At 45.8% G+C, this 17,099-nt stretch overlaps 1 protein-coding gene and 1 long non-coding RNA gene across 7 annotated transcripts in view; one reads left to right on the top strand and one right to left on the bottom strand.

Moving 5' to 3' along the window:
* SCMH1 (Scm polycomb group protein homolog 1) overlaps positions 1–163 on the bottom strand; it is a 194,709-nt gene extending 194,546 nt beyond the window's left edge. For 5 of the 6 annotated variants that reach the window (XM_082387946.1, XM_082387952.1, XM_082387957.1 and 2 more), the window contains exon 1: positions 23–79. The gene's annotated coding sequence lies outside the window, so the exon portion shown is untranslated. Of the gene's footprint in view, positions 1–22 lie in introns of all 6 variants that reach the window. The other variant, XM_082387950.1, reaches the window with a different exon arrangement.
* Positions 164–298: 135 nt separating this feature from the next.
* On the top strand, positions 299–16,577 carry LOC309627588. Its single transcript, XR_014243826.1, has 3 exons — positions 299–430; positions 666–9,472; positions 9,511–16,577. It is a non-coding gene; the product is annotated as an uncharacterized lncRNA (long non-coding RNA).
* The last annotated feature ends 522 nt before the right edge of the window (positions 16,578–17,099 follow it).

Raw genomic sequence — 17,099 nt, 5'->3', positions numbered from 1 at the left:
AGGCGGCCGCCGAGGCGCTTACCTGCGGGCGCAGCGGCGACGCGGAGCAGCTCACTCCCTGCCCGCCGCCATGTTTCCGCTGCGCAGCGAGCGAGGGAGGACGCGCGGAGGGGGCGGGCGGGGGCGGCTCCGGAGAGCGGCGGCTGCCAGCCGGCCGGCGGGCTGGCGCGCGGCTGGGGGCTCGACCGAGGCGGCGGCGGCGTTGGCTGAGGCGGGGGCGGGGCGGGGGCTTCCCGGCCCCGCCCCCCGGGCCTCCGGCCGCGGGGTGGCGAGCGCCTCGGCAGTTGGGCTCGCGCGGGGGGGGGGGCGGTGCGGGGAGGGCGCCGCCGAGCGGCCAGGCCCCGCCAGCCTCCGCTGCCTCCCGCCTCCTGCCTTCGACCCCTGGGCCCAGACCCGCGTCCCCACCGGCCCTACGCGCCGCGTCTCACGGGTGGGTAAACTGAGGTCTGGAGAGGGCTCGGGTACTTGGGTTCGAGTCCCGCTGGCGCCGCTCCGAGCCCGCGCGTGGGCGGTTGGGGGAGATGGCGGACCCAAGAGGCGTCAGGTCGGGTTGGCTGACGCGGGGCGCCGCCTCGGGCGAAGAGCGGGAGCTCTGCGGCTCGAATCCCTGCCCTGCTAAGAGTGATGGATGACCTTGAGCGAGTTACCTCGTATTTCTACCCCAGGACCCTCACTTCTAACGGGATAGCATTCAATCCAGAGCGTTGGTGTGAGGATACATAAGTCAGTGCTTGTGAAGCCCACGGAACACTGCTGGAGACCTAGTAAGTAAATGCGTAGGAAATAGAAGCTCCCGCGGTCCCTTCATTGGTTCATCCATCCATTCAACAACTACTTACGCATTGAGCCCCTCCATGTGCCTGGAGACAGGCTCATTCTGTTAGTGAACACTCTGCTACACTCCTATGGTTAAACGCCGCGTCCACCTGGATCATCCCTATTTTAGCAGGGAGGAAACTGAAGCTCAGGGAGGTGAAGCTACTTGTCCAAGGTCACCCAGCCAGTAAATGAGTGGAGATTCATCTCCAACCTGACTTCAAAGCCTGTGCTCTGCCAGCAGGGAGTCATCAGCTGTTTGGATGGGTCAAAGGAGGCTCCCTGAGAGTTAAACACTTTCAGGTTGGCTCTTGAAAGAGTCTGCAAGGAGGAAGCTCATTTCAGGCAGAGGGAAGGATGTGTGCGAGGGCATAAAGACATATGATAGCAGATGGCTGGTTGGTGTGACTGGCAGGGTGGGAGTATGAGAGACAGTGTGGATGTGCTGATGATGGTGCTGAAGCTAGACAGGGAAAGGAAGCCAGAACATGGAAGGAGGTCTTTGCGTGCCTACAATGACATTTAATGTCCTTGTATGTCTACCTTAGAATTTATTTTGTAGGCCAGTGGTTTTCATAGTATGGTTCTGGGACTCCTGGGTGTCCCTGAGATCCTTTCAGGGGTCAGAGAGCTCAAAGTTATTTTCATAATAATGCTAAATGCGATTTGCTTTTTTTTACTCTGATTCTCTCATGAGCATACAGTGAAGTTTTCCATAGACTATAGGACAAATGATATTTCAACACATTAAATGCGGATACAGATTTGAGAATCCAGCTGTCTTCTTTAAGCCAGGTGTTAAAGAGATTTGTACAAATGTAAGACACCGCTTTTCTCATTAGTATTTTGTCTTAGAAATAGTAGACATTTTTCACTAAAAATGTGTTTATATTAACAGGTAATGGATTTATTGTAATTTTAAATGAATTAGTAAAATTTTAGAAAATTTAGAAAATTTCTCAGTTTTAATTCCTAATATGGTAAGTATTGTTAGAAGTAACAAACGGCACATAAAAAAGCTCTTCGAGGTCCTCAGTAATATTTAAGAGTGGGAAGGGGTCCTGAGCCCGAAAGGTTTATGAATGCCTGCTATAGGCAGTAAGAAGCTATTGAAGTTTTAAGTAGGGGAGTGGCTTAATCAGACTTTGATTTCAGAAAGAGTTTTCAAGACCCAAGCCCAGCCTTGAGGAATGAGTCCACAAGGCATGGGCATTCTAGGCATTCTAGGCAGAAGGTTAGAAACAGGGAAGTGCAGGGCTGGTAAACAACAGAGCTAGGACCCAGATGACTCTGGTCTTTTTATTCCTCATTTGGTATCACTTTACCTCCTGACAAGCGACAGGATGAGTGTTTTATTCCTTCATTTCCACTGGGTGCTGTGTAGTGAGGCTTTTGCTCACATTTGCTGCGGACGTTAGCACCCTTTCTGACCCCAGCACACTGCTACCTCTCCTCATTGCCCATTTTCTGAGAAGCAGTCAAGTGAGGAAGGCAGATGAGAGGAAAAGAGGAGGTTACCAATGCTAGTGTGAGTAGGCATGGGAATCCTGACAGAGGGTTCTCCAGAGCTACACAGCCCAGGTTATCCTTCACATACTTCTAGGGCGCACAAGTGAGAGGGAAAACAATTGTATCAAAACCTGTGCTGTCAGGAAAGCCGCTTTTGAAGAGAAGTTCCCCAGAGTGCTGAGAGTCTGTTCCTTTAACATTAAAAAAAAAAAAGTATCCATATCAGATGAAAATCTTTTAAAGGTATATTATAAACTTCCTAGCCATCCTTATTTAAGAAACAGAAGTAAACTTAGTATTTTCTTGATTTATTATAAACATGAATTGGTAGCAATCGTGCTTTATTATTAAGCAATCCTCTTGGACTACTGAGTTAATGACTCTATTCCACCTTAACAAATGGCCCCAGAATGCTGTGCTTTTGGGGCTCTCATGGTGGTTCCATAAAGTTTCTGGTTTTCAGCTGCCACTTCTCCTGCTGTCATTATGCCTATCCCTTTTATACCTGCTTCTAATTTGCTAAAGCTGAGAAGGTACATAATCTAAGCTCACTGGAGTTGCATCAAATAGCCTCTAAGCAAGGGTCTGAGCGACTGTCCTGGGATGAAGCACTGGAAAGGGCAGCTGCAAAGGCAGTAGAGGGGTGGTTGATGATGAGCTGCGGAGTTAGCCTAAATTCCCCTGGTTTCAGTTTCTTCCTTTATAAAATGGGGATACCTATCATATCGAGTTGTTAAAAGGATTAACCCAAAGCATTTAGTCTATATCATCAGCTCTGTCTACAGACCTATTTATTCTTAGCTCCAGTTCCATTAGACAATTCCTATGGAGTCCTCAAACCCTGTGGGTTAAAGACCAAAATCATGATTCTCCATGCTAAACCTTCTCTTACTATCTGTGTTCCCCATTTCAACAATGGCACCACCATACTTCCGGTCACCCAGTCTTAAAATCATGGTAGTGCTTCTTAAAATTCCTCCCTGTCCTCCACATCCCGTCAGTTGCCAAAGCACACTGCCTTTTCCCTAGTCAAGGTCCTATTTCCTAGGCTATTGGAGATGTAATCTAACTCTTGACTCTCTTCTCTCAACTTGCCTTCCACAGTTGCCAGATCCTGGAAGCATCATGTCAGTCCCCAGTTCCTAAAACTTACTTAGTCCTTAGGGCCTACAGGACAAAGTCTAAACTTGTTAGCCTTGTGTTCAAGGGTCTTTATGATCTGGCCACAACCTTCCTTTCTAAATTTATCTCTCTCTCTTTTTTATTTACCCTTTGATTCATGTATAGTTTTCTACATTTGCCCTTTGCTGTCCTTTTCTACAAATGTCCTTTGCTACTCTGGGCTTTTTCATATACTGCTCTATGTTCTAGAATGCCTTGCTCTCCACTTCTGTATGTCCAAACCATAACAACCTTTTAAAACTCTGATTTAATGTCACCTTTCCAAAGCCTCACATGATCCTCCAGCTTGAATAATAAAAACCAACATTTATGTAACGCTAAGTAAGAACCAGGAACTCTTCTGGGTGCTTTATGGGCACTATCTTATTTAATCTTTATGACAAGTTAATTTCCACAACAAACCTATGCAGTATTATTATGACCTGCATTTTACAGATGAGAAAACTGAGGAACAGGGAGGTAAAGTAACTTGTCTAAGGTCACAGAGCTAGTCAATGGTGGAGCCAGAATGGGAATCCAGGCAGCCCGGCTCCACAGCCCACTTTCTCAACACTGTGCCAATGTGCAGTGAGCTCTCCTGTCTCACTCCTATTAGCTCTCACGGTAGGCCACGCAAACCTCTCTTAGGACCTTGGTCACTTTCTGCCTCCTTATTGGTTAACACGCCTTATCTTGTCTACTTACATAGTAAATTTTTTGAGAGTAGATCAGTGTCTGATCTACAGTAGTATCTACTGAATTTCTTGAACCTGGTAAATATTTAGTAAATTTATTTTTTATGAATGTGTGAAGTCAACAGAACACTATAGCAATAAAAATGAATGATCTAGAGCAGAATTGACAAACAATGGTCCTTGGGCTAAATCTGGCCTGACTTCCGTCGGGCCAAGAGCTAGGAATGATTTGTTTTGTTTTGTTTTTGACATTTTTTAAATGGTTGAAAAAAATCAAAAGAAGAAGAATATATCATGACATGTGAAACTTATATGAAAATGAAGGTTTACTGGAATCCAGTCAGGCTTTCCATGGCTGCTTTTGTGCCACAGTAGGCCTTCTGACCTGTAAAGCCTGCAATATTTACTCTCTGGCCATTTATAGAAAAAATTGGCAACCCCTGATCTAGAGCTACATGTAATAACATGAAAATGTCTTTGAAACGGCACTGAACAAAAAAAGGATAAGCAGTATGATGTCACTTATATAAAGTTTAAAAATAAGCAAAACAGTACCATTGTTTTTAGGGACACACATACCCATGCAGTAAAAGTATTAAAGACATGCATGGAAACAATAAACAATAAATTCAGGGGAGAGGTTATCTCTAGGGTTTGGGGTGGGCATGCCATTGCGGGAGGAGTACACAGGGAATTTTAACTGTCTAAGCAAGGTGGAGAGTACACAGCATTCCTTGTGTTAAAGCATTAAAACATAACATAAACGTAACAACAACATAAAAATGTTTCATAAGAAATGAATAAATGAGGCTCAAGGACTTTTTAACTTCTATTTTGGCTGGTTGAAAATATGTTTGGCTTTCACCTATAGCTAAGGTGTTACAGTGAAATATAAATGTGAAGACCCCTGTTGAGATGGTGTGGCGTGAGTATAGGTATGATTTAGAACTGACTCCCAAGTCACACAGAGATCCCTGATTAATGATCCTCTGGAAACAATGCTCCTTGAAAGGAAGTCCACCTAAGCCAAGTCTGGGGGAAGGTCCCATCCCCACAAGGCTGGGACCTCAGCTGGGGCAGCTAGGGCTAGGTGGCTTGCTTTGTCTCTGGAATAGACCTTGGAGTGCTGGACTGAAGGGGAGCCTCCTCTTTTTGTCTGGGCATTGGTCTCAGTATCAGTCTCCCCATCTTTGGGAGGAGAGAATGGACAGAGTGTATCCAGATCCTGATCTACATCCAGGTGCTCATTTGCATCCCTGTGTCTCATTTAAACACTCATTCGATGGAATTTTTGGGAGTACCTGTCTTATGAATAGCCTTCAGGCTACAAGGATAACTAGATGCAGCCTGAACCAAGGAGCCCACAGTTGGGGAAACTAGTTTGTAAACAATGAATGAGAGGAGAGTGTTGTAAGTGCCTTTTGCTTCACAATGAATTACCACAAATTTAACAATTTAAAACAACAGTCATTGATTAGCTCACAGTTCCGTAGGTTAGAAGTCTGGCATGGTGTGGCTGGGTTCTCTGCTTAGGGTATCTCATGGCTGAAATCAAAATGCCAGCCAGCCATCTTCTTAGCCAGAGGCTTGATTAGGGAAATGTCCTCTCTAAGCTCCTTCAGCTTCTTGGCAGAATTTGTTTCTCTGTGGTCACAGGGCTGAGATCCCCACTGTCTTGCTAGCTGCCAACTGGGGACCACTCTCAGGTCCTTGCCATCTCATTGACAGAGAGCCTCTCTCATATCTAATCGAAGAAGAGAATTCTTCGAATCTCTCTGATTTCTCCTTCTTCAACCAGAGAAAACTCTCCGCTTTTAAACAATTTGTAATTAGGCCAGGTCCATCCAGAAAATCTCCCTACTTAAGGGCAACTGTGACATATAACCTAATCACTGGAGTAAAATTCATCCTCTTTACTGTCCCAGGGATTATTAAGCAGGACGAATACACCAGGGGACCAGGAATCTTAGGAGCCATCTTAAAATTCTGCCTCCTATACCCAGCGAGAAATGTTCTGTTAAACGTTTCTCTGTGAACTCCCCTGGCAGTTTGTAACTCTTTCATAGCAAGATATGCATTGTATCACCATTATTAGGACACATTTAAAAACACCTTTTCTAGGATGAAAACTTCCTGAGATCAGGAACCTTGTTCACACCTGTAGCTCTAATGCCTCAGACAAGGCTTTGCATGAAGGAGAGATTCCTACATGTTTGCTGAAAAAATTAAAAGTGTACATATTATCTTTTGGATCCCTGCTGCTTTTTTAGATCCAGATCAAAACTCCTTCTGACACTTCTCAAGAAGGATTAATAGCTTCCTCCTCTGTGCTGTCACTTGGTAACATCTCTGTATGAAGTGTGTCACCTTGAAGTATCTTAAGTTAGACGGTAGTTTTCTTGAAGGTAGTACCTCACTTGTATTCCACTTAGTATCCCAGAGCACAGCACATCATAGATTTCTTTAAGTGCTTGATGTTTGAAATTTTTAAAAGGAGATGTAAGGGGTTTAAAAACCCAGAGGCAGGTGGAGAGTGGATTTGGGCTACGACCAGACCCTTGGAAAAGAGTCACAGCTGATGGGAAGCCAAGAAGTACAGAGGCAATGGACAGGGAAGAAAACAGGCAAATCTGGATGTAATTTTTTTTTTAAGAAGGGATACTAGAAAACCCCAGGTCTGCTGTTTTATATATCACATTAAGGAATAAACCTGCAGAGCCCTCCGTAAAGGAGTGCAAGAAGGAGCAATTATTCCAGGATTGACAATCGAGGGAACAGGGCTTTACTTTTACCATGTTGCTGGGGGGACAGTGACCCCAAGGGAGAGGTGTTGAATGAAGAGGAAAAACGGCTTCTGGTGCTTAAAGAAAGTGGGGATGGTGGTGATGGGGGGAGGCGCTGAAAAATGTGTGAGCTCTTAACCTCCTCCTTGATTTGGATGTTTTCCCTTTCACATCTTCTCCTGGTTGTTGGCCTTTTGTGACTCCTTTTTTGCTTCAAGCCTGCCTAAGATCATTAAATGGGCAGTTTAAACAGATTTCATCTGGTTGCTAAGTTTGGGATCAGAAGAATGGTTGGACATTTTCTGACTGATTCATCGGGAGTCCTGAACCTTCTGGAAGCAATTAGGAGGATGGGATAACAGGGTCCACTGCTGGAACTAGAGGTGGGCTTGATACCACTGAAACACATGCCTGAGTGTAGGGGAATAATGCTGGAGAACCAAAGGATGACAGAAGGACCCCAGTTCTCCTTAAATGATGGTCTAAGGGCAGGTTCATTTAGACTATGCCTCTGATTGCTTTGCTCACAACCCATGTGTTTACTGGCTCTCTGGCAAGTTATTGAGTGTTCCCTGTGCAAGACCCTTGGGAGAGACCCCAACATGGCACAGCACTTCCCCTCAAGGAGCTTACAGTCCCATGAGGAAGAGTATTATAATACAAGGCAGGAAGTTATAAGTGCCATGAGGGAAATGCAATCAAAATGATGCAGTGTTTGGAAGAGATTCAGTTTCATAGAGAAGGAGGACTTGAATGATGGGTAGGGAAAATTGGAGGCAGCGGAGGGAGTATTAGGGGAATGGGGCATTGTGTGGAGAAGGTATAATGAGCTAGGGACAGAAAACTGAGGGGCACATTTAAGAAACGGCAAGTAGTTTTGTGTGGCTGGAGCCAAGGGTCCATATTGGGGAGATATAGTCAATAAACTGGACAGAGGGAATGAGGGTTAGCTATGGCGAGTCTCAGCTGTCAGCTAAGAAGCCTGAGAGTGGGTTGGGTAGGGTGAGCAGAGGATGTGCAGGGACGGAGGGATGGAGAGGTCAGGAGGGGTGGAGAGGGCAGGAGGGTGGAGGGGATGGGGGGGAGGGGGCAGGTGGAGGCAGCAGAAGTACAGTTTTTGGTTGCCTTTGTTGGGCTTTTGCTGTTTCCTTTGCCTGGAATACCTCTGCTCAGCCTCCTCGGACATTCTGTGCGCCCTGTTGCCCATCACAAAGCCATCTCTTCCAGTAAGCCTTGCTTTGACCCTCCAAACTGACTGTGATCTCTCCCAACTCTGAGCTCCCCACAGCTTACCATCTGACCCTTTCCACAGACCTTTGTCACAGCCCACCCTGCCGGATAGCTATTTTTAATCTGTATCTTATTTTTTTTAAAGATGCTTTTTTTTAAAAAAAATTTATTTATTTTATCTTTGGCTGTGTTGGGTCTTTGTTGCTGTGCTCAGGCTTTTCTCTGGTTGCGGTGAGCAGGGGCTACTCTTCGTTGCGGTGCACGGGCTTCTCATTGCGGTGGCTTCTCTTGTTGCGGAGCACGGGCTCTAGGTGTGTGGGCTTCAGTAGTTGTGGCACGGGGGCTTAGTAGTTGTGGCTTGCGGGCTCTAGAGCGCAGGCTCAGTAGCTCAGTAGTTGCGGCGCACCGGCTTAGTTGCTCTGCAGCACATGGGCTCTTCCCGGACCAGGGCTCGAACCCGTGTCCCCTGCATTGGCAGACGGATTCTGAACCACTGCGCCACCAGGGGAGCCCTAATCTGTATCTATTTTGTATCCTACACACATTATATACTTGGTAAATGTTTTTAAGTCTGATAGAATTCACTTCCTCGTGAGTATTCAGCCTGTAACTCGGGGAAGTAGGGCCATGAAGCTGGATCAACCTACTATTACTGTAAACATGGTGGGTAGACCATATATTAGAATGCCTTTCCACTCAGGCCAGAGGCTGAGATTAGAGAGGACCTTGGAATTCATGTTGACCCCATTTTACTAGTGAGGCCCAGAGAGGTACAGTACAAGGTTACACAGTGAGTTAGTGATCTGAAACAATGTATGTGAAGGTTTTATCATAGTGCCTAACACACAACGGCAGTTAGTACTTTGGTCTATCTCTCCGCCTCTAGAACTTTAATCAAACACCAAACTGCTTGTAATTCTTCCCATCCTTTATGGGAACTTTATGCTGTTTCTTGCATTTGAGGTGCTGCTTATACCTTCTACTTTTTCTTCTACCTTTATCTCTTCTTCCCACCTTCCCCAGGTTAACTCCTACTCATCAATTAAGATCACTCTGCCCAGGAAGCTTCCTCTGATCCCTTCTCTTCCATCCTCACCACAGAATGGGCTAAATGCCTCTCGTCTTGCTCTCCCAGTAGCCTGGAGAGCATTGCCCTTGCTCGATTGCATATGTATCCTTTGTGTCTGTGTCTGCCACCGGATGATAAGCTCAGAAGGTTGGAACTCTCTCTATGTTCTTTACTACAGCGGTCCCCAACCTTTTTGGCACCAGGGACTGGTTTCGTGGAAGAACAATTTTTCCACGGACAGGGACAGGGGATGGTTCAGGCGGTAATGCGAGTGATGGGGAGTGGCAGATGAAGCTTTGCTCACTTGCCCGCTGGCTGCTCACCTCCTGCTGTGCGGCCCACACACCAGGGGATTGGGGACCCCTGCTTTAGTACACACCCAGCTCCTCATACCATACCTGGAACACAGCTGTGCTCAGTAGATCTTTATGGAATGAATGTGCACAGTGGGGCCCTTCCAGGCCCAGGCCCCAGACTGGTGACAGGCCCCTCATCATCTCCTCTGTAACTCACAGGGCCCCAACTAGACTGGCTGCTCAGATTCTGATGGTGCAAGGGCTTTGCAGAGGGATGCTGAGCCTCAAACCTCACTGTTTATCTAAGACACTTCTGCTCTTGTTCCTCTTGTAAAATACCAAATAAAAATAGTTCCAGGAAGCTATGTGGCTGAGAAATTCCAGGCTCTGTCTGAGCTCCTAGATAAAGGCTGTTATTTTTAGGAAGTTGATCATTAATCCAACCTGCCTTTTCTCCGTGCTTTGGTTCCACACCCTTCTATAGGCACTGATTCTTTTTGTCCTCAGTTGCCCTTAAACCCAGTAACTGGAAAAAAAATTAACTTGACAGCAGTTGATGTAAAAATGATCTAAAGGTATCAGCTGGCCACAAGCTCACTTTGTGCTCTGGGCTTGTGACTTGAACTTACTCTTGAAGTGCTTTACCAGATGGCTGGTATCCTCATCTAAAAGATGAGAGAAATAATACCGACCTTACCAGATTATTGCAAGAGTGAAAGAAAATAAGATAGACAGAGGTTCCTGGCACATAGCAATGGTTAAAGAAATGTTACATCTAAATCAGAGGTTGTGATCCTCTTACTATGTTCTGCTGTGGTCAGACTTCATCTGGGCTGTTAAGTTTTGTTGGTGGGACTCATATTTTACAAGAGTGATGTTGACAAGTTGTCACCCAGAAGCAAATGACCAAGATGATAAGACTCTGGAAATCAGACTTTATAAGAAACAGCTGAAGGAGTTGGGAATACTTAGCCTAGAAAAGAAAAAACTAGGACTAGAATGTCATAGGGCAAGGCTGTAGATGGGTCTTCAAATAATGGAAGGATTAACATTTGGAAAAGGATTACACCTCAGTTCTATTTCCTGAATATTTATGGAACACCTATTATGTGCCAGGAACTGGGAATGCAAAGAAATACCATCCCTGTCCTCAAGGATCTTAGACTACAAAGCACCATGACAATGCAAAAGAGGCTGTTACAAGAGGTGTACAATGTGCCGGGAGAAAGCAGGAAAGAGGCAAGTCTCTGATTCTGCAGAGAGACTAGGGAAGGATTCGCCAAGGAGGTGACACTTGAAGGGACCTTAAAAGGAAACTAGGAATTCTTTAGGCAGAGAAAGAGGGGAAGGGCATGCAGGCAGCAAGTACAGCATGTGCGGAGACAGAAAGGCATCAGGGAGAAGCTGGGATGCACTGGAAGAGTAGAGGGAAGTGAACCTGGAAAGTCCACTTGGAGCCAGATTGTTAAGGGCCTTGGTTAGTCATCTAAAGAGTTTGGACTGTTTACCTCGAGTGGGTATTGAAGAGCCATCAAAGGCATTTAAGCAGGGGATTTTTATGTTAAAAGGAAAGCTCCAGAGTAGCGTGCTGAAAGGGCTTTGTGGAAGAGAGACAGAAGGCTGGGAGATGGGGGAATCTCGGCATTCTGGCTTGAATCTTCCACTTATCGTGGGTGAACTTGGGCACGTTATTTAAACTTTTTTTCCCAGTCTTATATTGGGATGATCACATAAATAAGTGAGCACCATTTCCTGCCTTCCCTTTCTCTTAAAGGACAGAGTAGGTAGAGAAATGGAATTCTGCTCAATGAACCTTGGAGTCATGGCCAAACAACAGAATAAATTCCCTCAGGAGAAACAGATATGTTCACTGAATATGTTCAGAGGGTATTTCTTTGGTGGAAGGGGAGTTGAACCAGATAAACCTCTAAAATCCCTTTCTACTCTAAGATTCTGTGACTCTTAATTTTTTTTTTTTTTTTTTTTTTTTTGCCGCGTCGCTTGGCATGTGGGATCTTAGTTCCCCAACCAGGGATCGAACCTGCACCCCCTGCACTGGAAGCGCAGAGTCTTGTACTATTTTATTTTTTTAAATTAATTAATTAATTAATTAATTTTTGGCTGTGTTGGGTCTTCGTTTCTGTGCGAGGGCTTTCTCTAGTTGTGGCAAGCGGGGGCCACTCTTAATCGCGGTGCGCGGGCCTCTCACTATCGCGGCCTCTCTTGTTGCGGAGCACAGGCTCCAGACTAAGCGCAGAGTCTTAACCAGTGGACCACCAGGGAAGTCCTAAGATTCTGTGATTCTATCACCTTCAGGGCCTAAGTACTTAAGGACACAGTCAAGAACCTGAGGTTTGATATAACCTTTTAATATTGACCTTGTGGAAAGCAACCCATTGAACCCAAAGGAAATGAATCTTTAAAATGAACATCTATTAACTGAAGTGTGCAATTTGAAAAAACCCACCCTCAACTGACAACAGTCCCTCAGGAGTAAGTAACCATAGTACAGGAGAAAGAGCACTGGCTTTGAAGCTTAGAGGTCTATGTTCCAGTGTCAGAAACTAAGGATTTTGCTGTATGGTCCTGGGCAGCTCATTCCCCATGTCTTGGCTTCAGCTTCTTCATCAGGAAGGTGTGGAGGCTGAACCTCTGAGGGGTCTTCTGTAACTAACATGGAGTCTAAGTTATTAAGGCCATGAAAATCATGGATGTAAAAATATTAAGAGATTCCAAGGATTCCCACAGCAGCAGTATCACTCACAGGTTATACATATGTCTCATTTTAACAGCGTCAAACTCCATAAAGTCTATTCAAAAATGTGTCACATGCACTGGGAGTGAGACTCAGTTAACATTCTCCTTAGAATCAGAACTTTGGAATTCAGTGCATTTTAATGCTCAGCATTACCTTAGTTGCAAATTGGATTATTTCATATTTCTGGTTGAGAGAAAAGGCACTTTCTCTAGTATGGCAACAGAAATAAAAACATCAGTCATCTGTCACAGAAGGAAGAGATTGTTTGATCTCTGTGTTACCTTCAGGGCTTAGAGGCCGCCTTACCCGGGAACAGACAAAAATGTAGATCAGGCGCTAGGACAGCCCTGCTTTTGTACGTGCCATTCCCTCTGACTGGCATATCCTCCTGGCCAACCCCTGCTCATCCTGTTTGAAGCCTCCCCTTCCTCCTCCTCTGTTCAGTAGAACAGGTCCCTCCACTCACTATGCTCCCTCCCCCAGCACCTCATGTCTGTCACTGACGGCACTCATCTCAGCGTATGGTGAGTGTTGCCCGCATGAACAATGGTTCTCTAGGAATGGGGACGGGGCACGTGCCAGGCATATATAGCCTCTCACATAATCCACACAGCAACATTTATGGAGTAGGCACTGTTATCCCCACCTTAGCTGAGGAAACGGAGGTCAGAGAAGTTAAATAAGTTGCTCAAGATCGTACAACTAGTAAGTAACCGAGTCTGGCTTTGAATCACGCCTTTTCTGTCTCCAAAGCCCAGGTGCTTTAGATTTGTCATGCCCTTTCCTTGCCTTATTCATCACTGTAACCTGAACTCTGAGTAGAGGACCAGCCTTGGGTGTACATCAACTGCAATTGTCGAATGACTATTCAAGTCTGGTCAATCAATCAGTAACTATTTACTGAATGGAACAAAGTGCTGGGGGAGCTACAGAGGAGAATGTAATTGGGTGGAGACTGAGCTAGCCTTTCCTTGACTTGCCATGAGCTTCTGGAGACATCTGCTTTGAAAGAAATACTCTCATTAGCCTTGGTAGTGTCTCAGCCCAGCAGGAGAGGCTGTGGCAGTCTCTTGACAAGGCCAGCTGTCAGGATAGACTTGTTTAAACCAAATAAGTTTCACATCTTTCTAACAACCCTGCTTTAAGGTCCTAGTGTCACAGGAGAAACAGAACTCAAAAACAACTATAAGGCATGCAAAAAGGGCTTATGAGAGGCTGGTCAAGATTCTGAGAGAGCAGAATGGAGGGAGTGATTAATTCTGCCTACAAGAATTAAGGAGGGTGTCACAGAGAAGGTGGCATTTGAGCTGGGACTCAAAGGATAAGTAGCTGTATTTATGTGTTGATTTGTTTTGTTTGTTTATTTCCTAGACATAGAAAGAGAAAGGCCTTCCTGATGGAGCATATGCATAGGGACGGAAGGACCCCCAGGTAGTCGCAAATGGTTCTCTGTGAGGGGAGTGGGGTTGGCAAGGGGTGAGACAGAAAAGCTCCACTGGGCCAGGTCGTCAAAGGGCCTTGAGGGCCATGCTAAGGACTTGGATTTATTCTGTAAGTATTCCAAGACATTCCAGTGGTCACTGAGCTACATCTTCAGAGTCACCTTAATTTTTGTCTTTTGTCCCCAAAGTTATGACAATAAGCAAGAGAGAAGCAGTAGAGTACGGTGGAGATTAGGAGTCGGAGGGTTCGGAGTCTAGTCTGATCCTGCTGTATTCTTACTGGTGACTCTGTCTCTCTGGGCTTCTGTTTTCTCATATGTTAAGTGAAGTGGCTAGAAGATTTTTCAGAGCCATACTATCCCACAAGTCTGTCTACTGACTTCACAAGGAAGGTCCTTCATGAGGTTCATCTCAGCTCCTGTGATGGACAGACTCTTGAAGAGGTCACCCACCATCCTGCTGGCATTCATGACTTCATGTAATTCCCTCCACTTGAGTGTGGGCAGGGCCGGTGACTTGCTTCTAGCCGATAGAATATGGCAAAGGTGATCAGATGGATGACAGGCATGTTATTACTTAAGTGATTACATAGTTACATGACAAAATTATAGCACCCATCTTGCCAGAGTCTCTCTCATACTCACTCCCTGGTTGGCTCTGAAGAAGCAAGCTGCCATGTTGGGGGATGCCTATTTTGGGGGACCCATGTGACAAAGGAACTGCAGGCAACTCTAGGAGCTGAGGGGGCAACCTCAAACTGACAGCCAGTAAGAAAGTGACAGGCCTACAACTGCAAGGAGCTGAATTCTGCCGACAGCCTGAGTGAGCGTGGAAACAGATCCTTCCCCAGGTGAGCCTCAGATGAGACTGCAGCCCTGGCCAACACCTTGAGTGCAGTGTTGTGGGACTCTAGACAGAGGACTCTGCTAAGATGGGCTTGGATTCCTGACCCATAGAACCTGTAGGGTAATAAATACGTGTTGTTTTAAGCCTGTAAGTTTGTGGTAGTTTACTATGCAGCAGTAGATACAATTCCCCATCCTAACACTTGAAACTGCTGACCCCAGGTCCTGTGCTCTATTCACAACTCCATGCCACCTGTCTGTGAATAATCCCATACCAGTATCTACATGTATCTGGGTGTGGGTGGTCTTATCTGTCTATATCTATATGTAGATCATTCATTCATATTCAGTCACAGACCTTTAGGAAATACCTATTATGTATGAAGCACACACAGAGATGGGTAAGCCCAGGGCCTGCTCTGAGGTGCCCACAGCCTGGTTAGGGAGACAGGCCAAGGTTCTAGAGCTGAAGAGGGCCCACCTGAAAGGGTGAGAGAGCAAAGGAAATAAATGTGCATCTAGCACTGTGTAAATGAGTTTGCTTTCCCAGGGTTATCTCGTTTGAGTCTTGTAAACCTCTAAGGTAGATGCTAGTTTTACAGAGGAGGCAACTGAGCCCCAGAGAGGTCAAGGGACTTGCCTTAGGTCACAAACCTAGTGTGGATCAGATCCAGGACTCTAACCCAGTTCTGCTGACTTCAAATTGTTTAGATAATTAAGTATTAACTATACATTTCCTATGTGTTAATAAATTCTACTGGAACATCTAGTGGGCATGCTTACCTAGAACTCTCTGGGAGGTGACATGGTGGAATTTTGTCTGATTCCAATGTCGATAGACCAGTGAGCTCTCTACCATCAGCTCAGGGATGGGGAACGAGGACGGAAGCACACCTGGGCCTGTCTTCACTCACCCTCAGCAAACACACAGTGGGCATTCAAGAAATAGAGACTGGAGTGCATTTTCTATGAGGGCCTAAGCTTTGCCCTCTGTGTCTGAGGAGTCATTTTACAACGACGAGGATGCAGAGCAGTGATACTCAAACTCAGGAACCAAAAGAATCATGTGAGGAGACCTGGTAAAATAGAGGCTATGGTCCTGCCTCCAGGGACTCTGCTTCAGTGGGGCCCAGGAAATATTTTCAACAAGACCCTCAGTGATTCTGACACAAACACATCACAGATCACATGGATGTTGATCATAAAATCACAGCCAAACTAGGTTGAGAATCTGTTTGCCTGGACCCTGATGGGAGCTTTTCCTGACCATCTCCCCACTGACGTTTATAATTCCTTTTCCTTACAGCAGAGAGGAAGCCAGTGGTGTGCTGGTAAATGTTTTAACAACTGGCTCTCTGAGGAAAAAACAAACACACAAAAATCCCTGATTTATAGCATTTGCCAATTTTTATGGTGTAAATAGTCACACCATGGCTGATATCAAGGACCAAAGGGACATCACTAACGCTGAATTGGGAGGAGATACATGCCATTGCCCTTGTAAGCTGGTAGGAGCCAGCTCCAGCAACCACTGGAGGCAGCCCAGATAGGACAGAGGACTTACCTCCGTGAGCCTCAGTTTCCCCACTTACAAAGTGGTAACTCATCAAGGGCTTCTGATCTCTGATGGATTATGCTTTGCTCACAACCAGTTATTAGGCCTTACCTGGGCTACTGGGGCTAGAGAGGCTGAACTCAGGTGGCCAGGTGCCAAGGCACTCAAGGATGGAGGGCAGAGCAGGCCCAGCACTGCTCATCCCTTCTTTCCCAGGAGGGTAAAGGAGCTCGTGGGCTGGGTGTAAGGAGCATGGGCTTTGGAGCCGGTACTGCTTCAAATAATGGCCCAAGCACTTACCAAACTTCTGTGACCCTCACTTTCCCTATCTGTCAACTAGGGGAAATAATGCTGTACTTACCCCATTGAATGGTCATGAGGATTAAGTGAGATAAAGTCTGGCATGTGTCATAAATATCTGTCATAAATATCTGTCAGTCTGGCAGATAAAGTCTGGTTGGATTTATGTAAATATTAATCTGCCTCCTTGTCTCCATTTCTTCCTTTGCCCATGAGAGTTATCTCCCAAATTTTACCGAAGCCCAGTTAGACCGAAGGGCCAATTTTGTTTGTAAGCAGAGTAGTAAGTCACCCAGACTGTATACTTGAAGGAAAGATGCTTCAGACAAGAATTTATATGTATAATATATATGCATATACCTATACATACATAGGTGTGTGTGTTCCTCCACCATTCTATCATGGGGACTGAACTTCCACCATTTAAATCTTGATCGCTGCCCCACAGCAGAAGATCACCAGGAACACACCTGTAGTCAACAGGGTTGGGTTTATCACTTGCTGCACGAAGGCCATGGTGCTCCTTGTAGAAGCCTGTGGCATCCCAGAAAGAAGCTGGTAGGAGGGGCTTGTTATAAACAAGAGTTTGCTCTGGGTTAGGTGCTGTCAGAAGGCAGAGGCAATGGGGTGATTCGGTATC

Source organism: Balaenoptera borealis (genome assembly GCF_965194805.1).
Source record: "Balaenoptera borealis genome assembly, chromosome: 1".
In the NCBI taxonomy this organism is placed as follows: domain Eukaryota; kingdom Metazoa; phylum Chordata; class Mammalia; order Artiodactyla; family Balaenopteridae; genus Balaenoptera; species Balaenoptera borealis.
The sequence above is the reverse complement of the archived record's forward strand: the minus strand, read 5'-3'. Positions and strand labels throughout refer to the sequence as shown.